The following is a 13,522-nucleotide window of genomic DNA, read 5'->3' on the forward strand; positions in this document are numbered from 1 at the left end:
TATTCATAGCTTGAAAGTAAATAAACATTCACACATATGACACAATATATGATTACCCAAAAACCCTCTAATGAGAAGGTAAAACTAGGGTGGGGATGACACCCATACATCTTCACTACTACATTTATAAAGTATATCCAATGAATGTTACAATGTTTGATCATGAAATATGATCTACCCTGTTAAAGGTATGCCCTGTTAAAGGTTTACAAAGCCTATTACATCTTACCCTATTAAAGGATTTCAAGACCCTATTAGAAGTGTGCCTAGTAAGAGGACTTCAACTTACAATGAAGTAAGCACCCTATTCAAGGATTTATCTCAGCATGTTAGGACTACTCTATTAAGAGATTTAAATTATTCACCTATTAAAATGTCTCAACAATGATCCTTTGTTAGCACTCTACTACTTGATGTTAGATCACCTCTTTGCATGTATTCTTGATCCTTCTTTGATTAGATGTATCTCTTCTATCCTCTAACTCCTTTACTATGTTCTCCTCTAACATATTCTATAATTCATGTCTCTAGATCACAATTCCTTAGTCACACCTTGATTCTCTTTTTGCATGCACAAAATTATCTCTCTACTCATCTCCTTACTTACATTCTATATTAGGGTTTACCCTCCTTATGAAGATCTTGGTGACTTAGGGTTAGGTATGAATCAATGATTGTGATTCACCTATTGCTTAATCCTTCTCTTTTTTCTGATTGGTTGCGTGTGTTGCATTGGGATAATCAATCAAGATTCATTCTTATCATCTAGGATCTCAAAATATATCCTTAAGTTGGTTCCAAAATAATTTACATAGGAGTTTGTGCCATTACAAACAACTATGTCAAAACTATATAACTCGACAGTAGAAGTCCCTAATGCTCAACATCAACTACAACTTCAATGCCATAACTCAACATTTGAATAACTCAACATCCTTTGATTACTTAGCTCTTGAATCACTCAACATCATCTATCTACTCGACACTTGAGTGGATTGGCACCAACTATTTACTCAACATACACTAAGAATCTCACTTGATATGTACTATCTAACATGTTATGCTCCAAATGTATTACTTGTTCGACATGAACTAATCTTGTAAATGACTTAAGTGTATAACCACTCATATGTCAAAACCAATTTGAGATTAACAATCTCCCCCTTTGACATGAGTGGAAAAAACACTTGGTCATGCATCAATCTCTTTAACTTATAAGCATAACTTAGATAATCACTATCTTTACTCGGTATAATACAAAATTTCAAAATTTCAAAATTTTGCAAAACTTGACTTTACTATCATACCTCAAAATCTTATAAATCCCCTTGAGTTGATTATTATATCTTGAATCTTGAATCAATACTATTGCTAAGTAAATATGCATATGCTATACTTTTTTTATGTCTTTGACTCCCCCTTTATTTTGTCTCCCCCAAAACTGTATCTATTCATCACTTGGAGTTAATGTCACTAAAAAAATTATTATGCTCCCCCTTTCTTATTTCTCCTCCTATCTTATTACTCTCCCTTTTTGACACTTATGTCAAAGGGTTATACCTGAATAGTGTGTTTATCCAAAAAATATTTATGGATCTCAAGTATTAGCTTCAAAGCTACATCCCAATTATCACAAGCTACCTCCAATGATTTGATTTGGATGGCCAAATTGGCAACAAGATAAACTAAGCCTTCTAGTATAGAAAGATGGGGAGCTTTTTGAATTAGTGTCTCTACAAAGGCTAGCTCCTTGTGAAATATTTCCATGTGTGGGGTCAACATGGATTGGATGCTAATCAGTGTGGCCCAAATATTTTCTTCTTGAGCATGCAGGTCAACCAATTGACCTTGGGAATTTATCAAATTCTTGAAGTGCTTCTAACTCTGAGCTAGAGAATTGGGTAGAGTAATACATGTTAGCTTCATTTTTGCCTCCAAATTGTCAATATGGCACTGTACTTCTTGTGTGAACAAATTTGTATCACACAAATTGGTGTAAAGTAAGAAAATATTCTCTAAGATTTTATTTACACTTTTAGTCTTGGTTGCTAACTCAACCTGACTAAGTGTAATAGAACTTGATACCTTGTCATTTACCTTTCCTTGAAATTTTCTCTCAGACCATTCAAGTAGTTTGACATTTGAATCTAGGTCTGCATCATTGATGTGTTCTACAATTATTACCAACTGTTCCATGATAGGCTTGTCTTCTTCAGGTGTTGGTAGGCTGAATGCATCAATAAATATATTCTTGATGTCTTGCAATGCTTGCTTCTACCTATGCTCCCTTCTGAGTAGCTCTTGATGCTTTTTCCTTGCAAGTGCATCTTGTAGTATGCCCATTTGTTCAATTTTGATTGTTGCAAGGTCAAACTTTGGTAGGACAATCACTTCATCCAAGTTGACATCAATAAATGATGTAACCTCACCTACCTTGGATGTACTAGACCTTGGTGATTATAATGGTGTCGCTTCTATACTCGACCTTTGAAGTGCTTGACTTGGAAGAGTAGTAGTTGCTGGTAAGGTAACTAGTGTTTTTATTGACAAATTCTCCTCAAGCTTATTAGAAACAATAGTCCACCAAGATAACTAGGCGGGGGGGGGGGGTTGCCGGTGAATTAGTTATCCAATAATTAAAACACTTATCTTCTTTAAACAAACTTAACCATTCAACCAAAGTAAATAGCAACAATAGAAAGATTCACATAAACAAATACACTAGATATGTTGACTAGGGAAACCCTTGATCAGAGGGAAAACCCTAGTGGGAATGATGCCTGCAAGATGATGTACTAATATAAATATTCCTTGTTAGAGTATAGACCCTAGTAGGAGTCTGTTACAACATTTAGTAAAATCAGTCCTTGTTAGGAGACTTTGAATCCTTGTTAGGAGATTCCAACCCTGTTAGGAGTTGTGGTACAATGTATGCAAGAAGATCCCATTGCCAAAACATGCAATTTCAACTACGAGAAGAGCTCATTGCTCAAAGAAGTAATTTACTATTATTTTATCTTCCCTGCTTGTTCTTTCCTCTATCCTATCAACAAGACCAATTACTATTAGACCTTGTAGACTAGGTCATAAACCTTGAATCCAAATACCAAACCTTGGATCACTCAGAAAAACCTTGGCAATGAAGTTTCCTTTACTTCATCACTGCTTTGCTCAACTTCACATTCCATACTCTCTGCTACTTTCCAAACATTCATAATTCACATATATCCATGCCATGATAAAGGAAAATATCCTTCCTTTATACTAAGTCCATTAAATAATTCCTTGAGTTGGTTATTAATCCTTCTCAAATAATTATTATAGGACCACATTAAGAGCATGTTACACTTAGCGATAACACAAATCTTCCACCTTGCAACTTGAATAACTTTTTGTACACATAATATTATTACAAATGAGCTTAGCCATGCCATCCTTAACATGTCTTCTCCAAGTCCTCAACCTTGATCCTCAATATATCAAATCTTCTAAGAGATATAACAAGTTTACCCAAACATGCATCTATAAACTCTATCTTAGAACAAACATTACCAAAACTTACATAACTTCTTCTAGACTTAGCCTTTCTACTTTCGATGTTAACTGAATATGCTAGATACTCAAATGTATCTCTCATAACCATGAGTGGTTGTTATGTTCAACTATTCGAGCATATCAAATTGATCTTTCTATTGTTCTTCTGTCAGATACCACATAAGACATCAAACATGCTATATTGACATCAATGACAAACTCAGTCATGAGTGTTACATATTATCATCAAACCAATATTCCAAAAATATCTCCAATCTTCCAACAAGGCTATGTAGTCAAGTTTGAATCTTCCATCTTTTCTCTTCTTTCTTTTCAATTTCAATTGCATCTTGAACTTGTGTTGTAGGTAGACGAGTATCTACCTGTTTTGTTTGAACTTGTGTTCCATCCCGTGCTTGAGTAGAAACTTTTGGTACTAACAAATTTTGCACCAACTTGTTGATGTTAGCCATGGTGGTTGTTTCTTTCCTTTGATACACTATAATGGGTAATGTAGGTTGCATCATAGTAAATTAAGGGGTTTTTGATGTCTTGAGTTTCCACCTCTATAAATGTCTTCTCTACCTCCTTAAGTTCATCTACACTCACCAATATAGGGTGACCAAATAAGTTTTCCTTGGTGGTGGTGTCTAGTATTATCTTCTTCATGTCCTCCTTTATTAGTGAATTAATGTTTTCAGTCATAGTGTCAGAAACATCCTTGATCTATATGATTTTAGTGTCTACTTTTGTCACATGTAGTGGATTGGCACTCAACATTTGTATATCTGGTATACTCTATTCTAGTTGCTACTCATCTTCAGTTATTGCCTATTTTTGTTCCCATTCTTCAGTGCCTTCCATATGTTCATCCTTCTCAGTATCAACTTTAGTAACCTCAATTAATTCTTGCTCATCTTTATCTTCACCTACCTCAATAGGTTTCTCCTTAATTACCTTAGATGTTGTCAGCCCATAAATTACCTTCCAGATTTGGGTACTTTTCTGAACAACATCTTCAATTTTAGTTTGGAGAATATTAAATGCATGATACTTAGGAGAAAATCTCCCTGCATACTTCTTTATGGCTTTAGTCATCTTAGCTTTACCTAAATCTGGCATCACTCTTACAAGTGTAGTCTCTCTAATATTCCTTTCTATTGTAAGACTATATTTCCATCTTTTCTCAACTCTATCATATAAAGTATTTGGTAGAGAGTTTGAAATATCAATTAGAGTCATCTTAAATGTTACCATCATGGCATATTCTGACTCTTCTACTTTATCCATTTCTAGCTTTCCAAGTCTATCAAATCCAATATGTGAAAATCCACCCAAATCTACATTATTCTATATATTTTCACATAGATAATCTAAATCAGAAGGACTGTGACTTACCACTTTAAATTAGCTATTATCATCAAATTCTATCCTCTCTTCATATGATTTATTTTGAGCAATGTACTTTCTCCTTTGTCTCTTCTCAGACACATCAACTTGTATAGCTTTCCTAGCTTTGTTTTATTTTTTCTTGGCTACTTCTTGAGCTTTCTTAGTAGTAGGTCTTGTGCTAGTTTGTGTAGCTAGAACTACAGGCTTAGGTTTTACAACCTTCTTTAATTGTTGACTACTAAGGCTTTATCTTTTCTTTTCTTCTCTATGGCTATAGGTTCTTCACTAACTTCTTCTCCTTTGACACCTTCTTCAAGCTCGACTTCCTCTTCTCCTTGATCTTCTCCTTGACCTTGTGTTAGGGCCAATGGTGCTTGGGCTGGTACATCTTCTTCTTCATCATCATTATCATCTTCATCATCTTCCTTTTCCCCTTCACTATATTTTTCTTTCAATTTCTTGACAATCTTTTTCTTCTTCCTTATCACTAATGTTGTCTTTAGATCCATAGTTATCTTTGATTTGGCAACATCACAATTTACAAAGTCAGTAGCCTTATTATCTACTTCTTCTTCTGCAAGAAAGGATGCAATTACTATAGATGCCTCATCCACATTGACTTCATATCCTAGTGATCTCAACCATTAACCCTTGGAGCTACAACTTGTACATTTGTGAAATCAGTATCAACTAGAAAGCAAACATCATTGAAATGTTTCTCAACTAGTGACACTGGTATCTTGTGTCTTTGTTTCATTGACTACTTAAAGTCCTCAAAATAGATAGTCATAATAGACTCAAAGCTCTCTCCCATTTTCTCAATGAATTCTCCTATTTGTACTAAAATGTTTTTTTTTGTCTTCCATGAAACTTTTCCAAAGGAAGGAAATGTGTTCTACACATAGAAAAATATACATACAAGTATTGATCCAAACTTGCATTGTGCACTCTTGGTTTTCATCACGGCTCCCAAATTTTCTGATAGTTGTTGCAATTTAAGCTTGATAAGGTCATAAGTACAATCCTTCTTCACTATCTTTTATCCTACATCAACATCAATAGAAGGTACACTGTTCAATCTGCTTGATTGAAAGAACTTATGTGCAATAATCCTTACTACAAAAGAAATTAGGGGACCTATGATAGTATCCATTGTCATTCCTCTTTTATTCCACACTGCCCCTATATTTTTCTCAATAACTTCTTTTGCATCACACTTCATGGTTTTAGGTCTATCTAGGGTTGAATACCCTATTACCATTTGCACAATATTCTTGGTTATCTCGATAGGTCCATCTTCTAGCCATACTGAGTTATCATGAATTTTGATTAAAATAATCTTAATCCACTTAGTCTTGAAAATATTTGGAAAATCTAGGGCATGATTAACCCTTTTATTTCTACAATTTTGTATTTCTCCTTTAGTATTCCATTTTCACACAGTTTTCCATATAGGTCTTTTATTTCCATGTCAGCTATGCTACCCACCTTGCATGTGAACACCATTTCACATCTTGAATCATTAAGACTTGTGGTGGTATCATGGATAACACACCAAACTGATCTTGTTTATATGCAATATTAGGGATTGCTTTGAAATTTGGTTGTCTAATCTCATTGTTAATTAGTTGAACATTCAAGACCTCCTTTCCATTTTTAACCTTCGTAGTAGAAGAACTAGGCACCATAATTATCACCTATGGTTTACAAAAATTCAAATAGTGTAACTCAACATACAATAAATACCTTCAAAAATTTGATGAACAATGTTGAATAGTGGTTGAATTCACTTCGAAAATGTTTAGAATGATCTCTTCAATTTTCCTTTAGCTCTTCGTTCTCTCTCCAAATTTGAATGATGTCAAATGAGTAAAAAATTGATCATATAGACCTCAGAACTTTATAATTAATGCCTAGTCCTTACACAACTATAAGCTCGACTTGAATATAAATTTCAACTCGCTCAGCTTCCATGAATTTTACTTCTTGCTCAGAAACCACTATGAGATTGGTCAACACTATCACCTATAATAGCTCAGTATCAACTAGATTTCACTCGACAACTTAAGTGAAAATTTTCATGCTTGACAGTAACATGAAAATTGAAAAACTAAAAAGATTTCTTCAAGATTCTAAACAAAACATTGCATCTTTCTTCATGAAAATATAATCTTTTCAAAACTAAGTCCTTGGAAATAATTATGATATATTATTTAAATATCAGTCCCACACATACCTCTTGATTTCTTAGTTGGAGGTGGTGTCATCAACTGACCCATTGGGTGAAGAGATCCCATCAAACAATAAATTTTCAATGTTTTAAAACATTTAAATTAAACTACCTAACAATTAAAATCTAAATTTTAAACTTATTTTAAATAACTAATCTATCTTTAAACTAAAACTAAATTAATTATCACAAACAATAAATTTAATTAAGAACTAAAAACTAAATTAAATTTATACTAACTTAAAATTAAACTAATCTAATACTAATTTAAATTTAAAACTAATCTTAATTTAATATTAATTTAAATAATTTTAAATAAAAATAAACTAACTTAATTCTAAACTAATTTTTAAAAGACACATATTAATTAAATTATATATATATATATATATATATGTATATATAAATAAAAACATAATCAAAACTAACAAAAAAAAATTAAAAAAAAAAAAAAAAAATAAAAACTAACTTATACTAAAACTAGAACTTACACTATAACCCCAAACCCCTAACACTAACTGCCCACGACCACAAACTTCCAACTTCCAACCACATGGGCTCAAGGCCCCATAAATATTTTTCCCCACCCTCATGCTGCCCTAGGCCTATTTAAAAGGACACAGTCCAAAATCATGCAGGGCAGTACATTTTGTAGGAGCTGATGGAAGTAAGGGAGGTAATGACACAAGCTATTTAGCCGGTGCATTTTCGTGGCTATTTAACCAGTATTCGAGCATTCGCTATATCGCCACCGACAAATCACAAGTATTTCCCGTTAGCGACTTGGCAAATCATCGAATAATTTTGAACTCCAGTGACACCACTTGCAAGTTTTTTCCCACATGCATTCCTTCTTGAAACTGACAGGTCTGGGATGTATCACGTGGTCATAAGATCATCCCATGAACACATTTCGCGGCATCAGATTCCACTTTTTAGTATCACAAGTAATTTTTCATTGATCGCTATCTCGCTATGCGTAACATATGAGCATCTTGCCATAGTGAGTATGCGACAACCGTGGGTTCAAATCAGATCTGACGGTAGGACTAAAACCCTTTTTCAGAAGACTCAACCATGATGTCCAAATAGGCGGGAGAAGAATATTCATTCTTCGCCCCTTTTTTCAAAAAGAATTCGCGCCAGGGTAAATTTTAAAAGCCAAACCTAGGGTTTTTCATAAACTTTCAAAGGTATCAAAATACATTAGACAAAAACCTAAAACCCTATGACTTACCTGAGGATTCTCATCTGATTTTTTTTATGATTCAAAGAAAATTTGGTACGCAAAAAATTAGACCAACATGAGCATTATCTTTTCTTATCATAGTATTTGTGGGAAGTAATTGCCTGTGTGGCCTTCCACTATTCTCTAGTTCACAATTTGATTGTGGCATTTTGTTCGAAGCAAAGCTTTATAATTACAAATCTAGGATATTTTAATAGATCATTTACTTGTGTGATGGGATAAAACCCATTTTGGTGCCCTAAAATAAGATAACTATATATAGAAACTCAATCATTGAGACATTTCGTATGGACTTGAGCTATCTTGATCTAGGCTCAGATCTATTTCTATGGATTTGCTATAACTATTTCTGGGCTTTAATCTGCAATGTGAGATGCTTATTTTGTTGGCAGGTAATTTAAATAGGAAGCATTTTCTACTGCTAATGTCTGAGAGTTTGTTTTATAAATGATATCTAAGTTTATTATTATCAATATGCATGAAATCTTATAATAGGAGAATATTATCAATATGCATGAAATCTTTAAGATCATACAAGATTTGCTTTCATCTAGAGTTGCATAGGTGTTGAAACTCCTTTATTATATACAGGTTGTTGCTGGAACTAACTGTTTGAAAACATCATAATGTGGGTTATTTTCATATTGCAACACTGTGAGCCAATTAGAAAAGATGTAGATTTGAAATCTGTTTCACTTTTTTTTCATCCTAAATTAAAATACATCTACATTATTAATAGTCATTTTTTGTGTTTTAGGTGCAATTTATCAGATAACCCCCTTTTTGATATGTCTTTTGAGTTAGTCCTTTGCTCAAACAATAAATTAAAAGATCATTTTATTGTAGGGCCCTGAAGTTAGAAGTGGAGATCTACCACATCCTATCATGCTCACAAAAGGCCAAGAGTTTACTTTCACAATCAAAAGAGGAGTGGGCTCTGAAGATTGTGTAAGCATGAATTATGATGATTTTGTGAATGATGTGGAGAAAGGAGACACACTACTTGTTGATGGTACGTTCTCTTGTGCTGGCTTGAAAATCCATTTATTAGTTGAAAAGAATAGAGTTACTTATGTTATTCGCAACATTTTCATAGCTTTCTATTTCTTATCATTATTTGAATTTCTCTAGGGGGGATGATGTCACTACAAGTGAAGTCAAAAACATTAGATTCTATAATTTGTGAAGTAATCAATGGAGGAGAGCTTAAATCACAATGACACTTAAATGTGCATGGAAAAAGTGCTACCCTGCCTTCCATTATAGGTTAAGACCATTTTATCAACTCTCAGGCATGCATAACAAATTATATTTTTGTTGCTTATTGACATGTACATCTCAATTTGCTTCTTTCTTAGGGACTTTGATTTCATTGTGATTTCCCTTTTTTGTACCTAATATTGATTGATTGAAGTTACCTAGAATATGATTGAATGATATGTTTATCAATCTTGAAATATGTGTAATATTTGTATTTTGTTGTTACTTGTATATGTGATGAGTTGTTTTGACCAACACAACATCTGAGATAGCTTAATTTGGTATTGGATAAAATCTATTTCTTGTCTTCTTTTTTTCGCAAATAAAGATTGGGATGATATTAAATTTGGAGTTGAGAATGGCATAGACTATTATGTTGTTTCCTTTGTTAAAGATGCTAAGGTGGTGCATGAGTTGAAAGATTACCTTAAAAGTAAACCTTTGAAGCAAAATTTTAACTTTCCAGTGTAATATAATCCTTTGCATACAATATTGGGCTTGATATAGCATGTTCCCTTAATTTATATTTTAAATTAGAATTTAAAATGTGATAAAATATCAATGCATTTTTATTTTTAATTATGTGAAGGTTGTGGTGCGGATATCCATGTGACTGTGAAGATTGAAAGTGTTGATTCAATACCAAATCTTCATTCAATTCTTTCTGCATTAGATCAAGTAAGTACAGTCTCCCTAGATCAGAGGTTTTAGTTGGATAAGTTGTTACTTTATGATTGGTGATATTACTTTGAATGGGGTTAATAAATTATGTGAAGTCGTGCTTGTCAAACATTATATAGAAAGTTAAATGCACATGCTACTTTGTTTACTATTTAGTCATGCATGTATTTGTTTGGATGTTGGTGCTTTTCTATTGTTGGTTTTTGATGGTTTTTGTACGACTTTGATGTAAAATACAAAATATAAAAGCTTTAATTGTGAATATGTTATAATCTTCTTTAAATTGTTGGCAAGGACTATGAGCTTTAGTAAAGATTTTTTTAAATCAATTTTTTTGATTGTCTATCATTCAGTGAACTTAACTAGAATGAGACCATCATTTAGCTGCCTGACTGATTCCTAGCTATTGAGTTTTTAGATTATAGTTTCCTCATAGAGCTCAAGATGGTTCTATCAATAAACGAGAGAGCAAAACTTAAACGTGGACAATAATATCTAAATTGACACTTTGAAAGGAGGGATAGATATATTCTTTATGCTATAATTTTCACATGAAATAAATTAATGTGATTTTTTTCCTGTGTGAGTAAAATCTGTGAGGCCATATAGCCTTTGGAGATTTTTCTAAATGCGACATAAGTTGGTTAAAATGGCATAACTCTCAACTGTGAAAATCTTGACATCTTCCTCATTCTGAGACTGTTTGCTTCTAATGGGCATTTTTATGTCATCAAAACTTCTCATAATTGATTGTACTAGGTACATTCCCATGCAAGACTTGTTGGTATCTTATGCTTATGAAATTTTAGTGTATGTATTTAAACATGGCATTCTCTTCAGATTATACTGTCGTAATTCATAAATTTGACATTAGTTCAATCTCATAAATTATGCCTTTGTTATCTTTGTCCTCTCCATCTTTTAGCTTCACAACAAAGGTCTTAGAAGTTGTGAACTGTCAAGAAAATTTTTTTTGCGAGAGGAAATGCGCTTTTCCAATTCCTAATAAAGATGTTGTGGCATGCAAGGGCTATGGGTATTTTTGTGCAGCTGTCATACCATGCATGGGAAAAGATCTTCTATTTGCCATAATTTTTGTCAATGCTACCTTGAGAAGAATTTAGGGTTAGCTTTAGGTTCATTCTAGCTCTAATTCTATCTTGTCACCTTTTGTTTGGGTATGAGATGCCAGATTTTGAATACATAGGATACAAGCTGGGTTTTAAAAGCTAAGAAACATTGTCTTACAAGTTAGATTTCAACATCTAAGAAATAATGATCTTATTGTTTTGTTAATTTTTACCTTCTTTTGAACTTGGTATCCAAGATTTGTTGTTTTATCTCTCGTAAACACCACTTAACAGTATTTGGCTAGTCTCTAGCATATCTCACACACCCAAATATTCAATCGGCTTAGTTGAGGTTGAAAGATACCACCTAGAGGACTGACCAAGACAGTCTCCCAAACAACAACACCCTTGTCTTTTGTCCCTATTCAGGTAAATATTTAGCTTTCCAGATGTCCAGAGTCCATATAGCAGTTTATATGTCAATCTGATTAAACTGTGAATGATCATGCATCTCTTAGTATTCAGGGCTCCACTATTTGTCCAGACACCAATGTCAGAGTGTAGAATTGTCATGGAGTAGTGTTTCTACAAAATAGTTTGTGTTCTTGGTCTGTAGGATCTCCATTCTTTAGTACATGTGTCTAGTTTTGTGATTTGCAGAGGGAAGGGCACCATTCTTTAATGCAAGTGTCCATTTCTGATGGCCATACAAGGTTGGAACACCCAAATATTTTGCAAGTGACCTGTGATGGTGAATATAAGTTGTGTTTCTTTGTCCTAGTCTTTGTCCTACAGAAGCATCCATCTTGAATGCTAGTGCTCCATTTGATTCTCCAGAATAAAAAATTTCTTGGATGCTTGTTCCTATGTTTCTATTCCCTTTTCTTCTATTTGCTACTACCTACAATATACAGTTGTATAAGCTTACAGTTTTATGAAAGTACTTCCTTGGAGGTTTTTTGATATTTATATGTTAGTGGTCCCTTGGACATTATTGAATGTTTTCTTTCATTTAGTTTATTTATGACAAGCATTTACACACTGCTTGCATGTGAATGGTCATAGCCACCTTCATTTTTAGCCACACTCATTCAAGTTATGCATGTATTGATTTTTTTATGGTATTTGTATTTTGTTTAGGATTCTAATAGTTGTCTCTTCCTTCCTATTCTTTAGGCTATGGTAGCTTAAGGGGATCTTGGAGCAGAGCTTCCTATCAAGGAATTTCCTTTACTCTTGGTAATTTTATAGAGTTTTTTATCATCAGTTAAAATGTTACACATATCAATGAAATTCATTTCTTGAATTACGTGTTTGCAACCATTCTTATTGAATTCCCTGTTAACTACCCAAGATTAGGCTAATATTTCAAATCACACTAGGTATGATGCAGTCTTCCATGCTGACACAAGCAGTGTTAACTTGGAAGGGCTTTCTATGCTTCCCTTATCACAAGGTGCACCTTCTTCTACCATGGAAGTCCAACTAGATGCTCTTGGGCTTGGAATTCAATTAAGCTTCTTGACATTATTCAACTTACTTTTTAATTATTTGCAAGCCAAAAAAGAAAAGATTGAGGCCAGTTTCAAAATGCCCTCTAATTTGTCATCTTGCTTGGTTTTTTAAGAAGTTTTTTATCCTTCATTGTACTCATAATGCAATTTCCTAAATAGAATTTAGTTTTCACTTTCTTGATTTGATAGAAGAGCAGAATTGGGTCTAGAAGAATAGAATTTAGTGTTAAATTGTTAATTCAGCCAGCTGAAGAGAACTACAGATTACTTAGCAATCAGGTTTGGAAGCCTATCATTGGATCCATGATGTAACCTGCAAGAGTGAATGACAGATTTAGCATTTAGACTTTGATCTATATTTTAATTTATTTTTTATAATTTCTAAAATGAAAACTACTTTTATCTATTTAGTATGTAAAGTTTTGATATTTTTTCACAGCAAGTTAAATTATGATACTTCTAGAACTAGATTAATTGTGTAGATTTTTAGTTAAATTTGTTGGTCTATTTTTCATAAGTAATCAGTGATAAGAACCCACTTAACTGATCTATAATAACTTGTCCATTTATTGCCTTCCTCTTTATTTGTCTT

This window comes from Cupressus sempervirens, chromosome 11 (assembly GCF_028749045.1).
Source record: "Cupressus sempervirens isolate cs-2001-9-10 chromosome 11, ASM2874904v1, whole genome shotgun sequence".
NCBI lineage: Eukaryota > Viridiplantae > Streptophyta > Pinopsida > Cupressales > Cupressaceae > Cupressus > Cupressus sempervirens.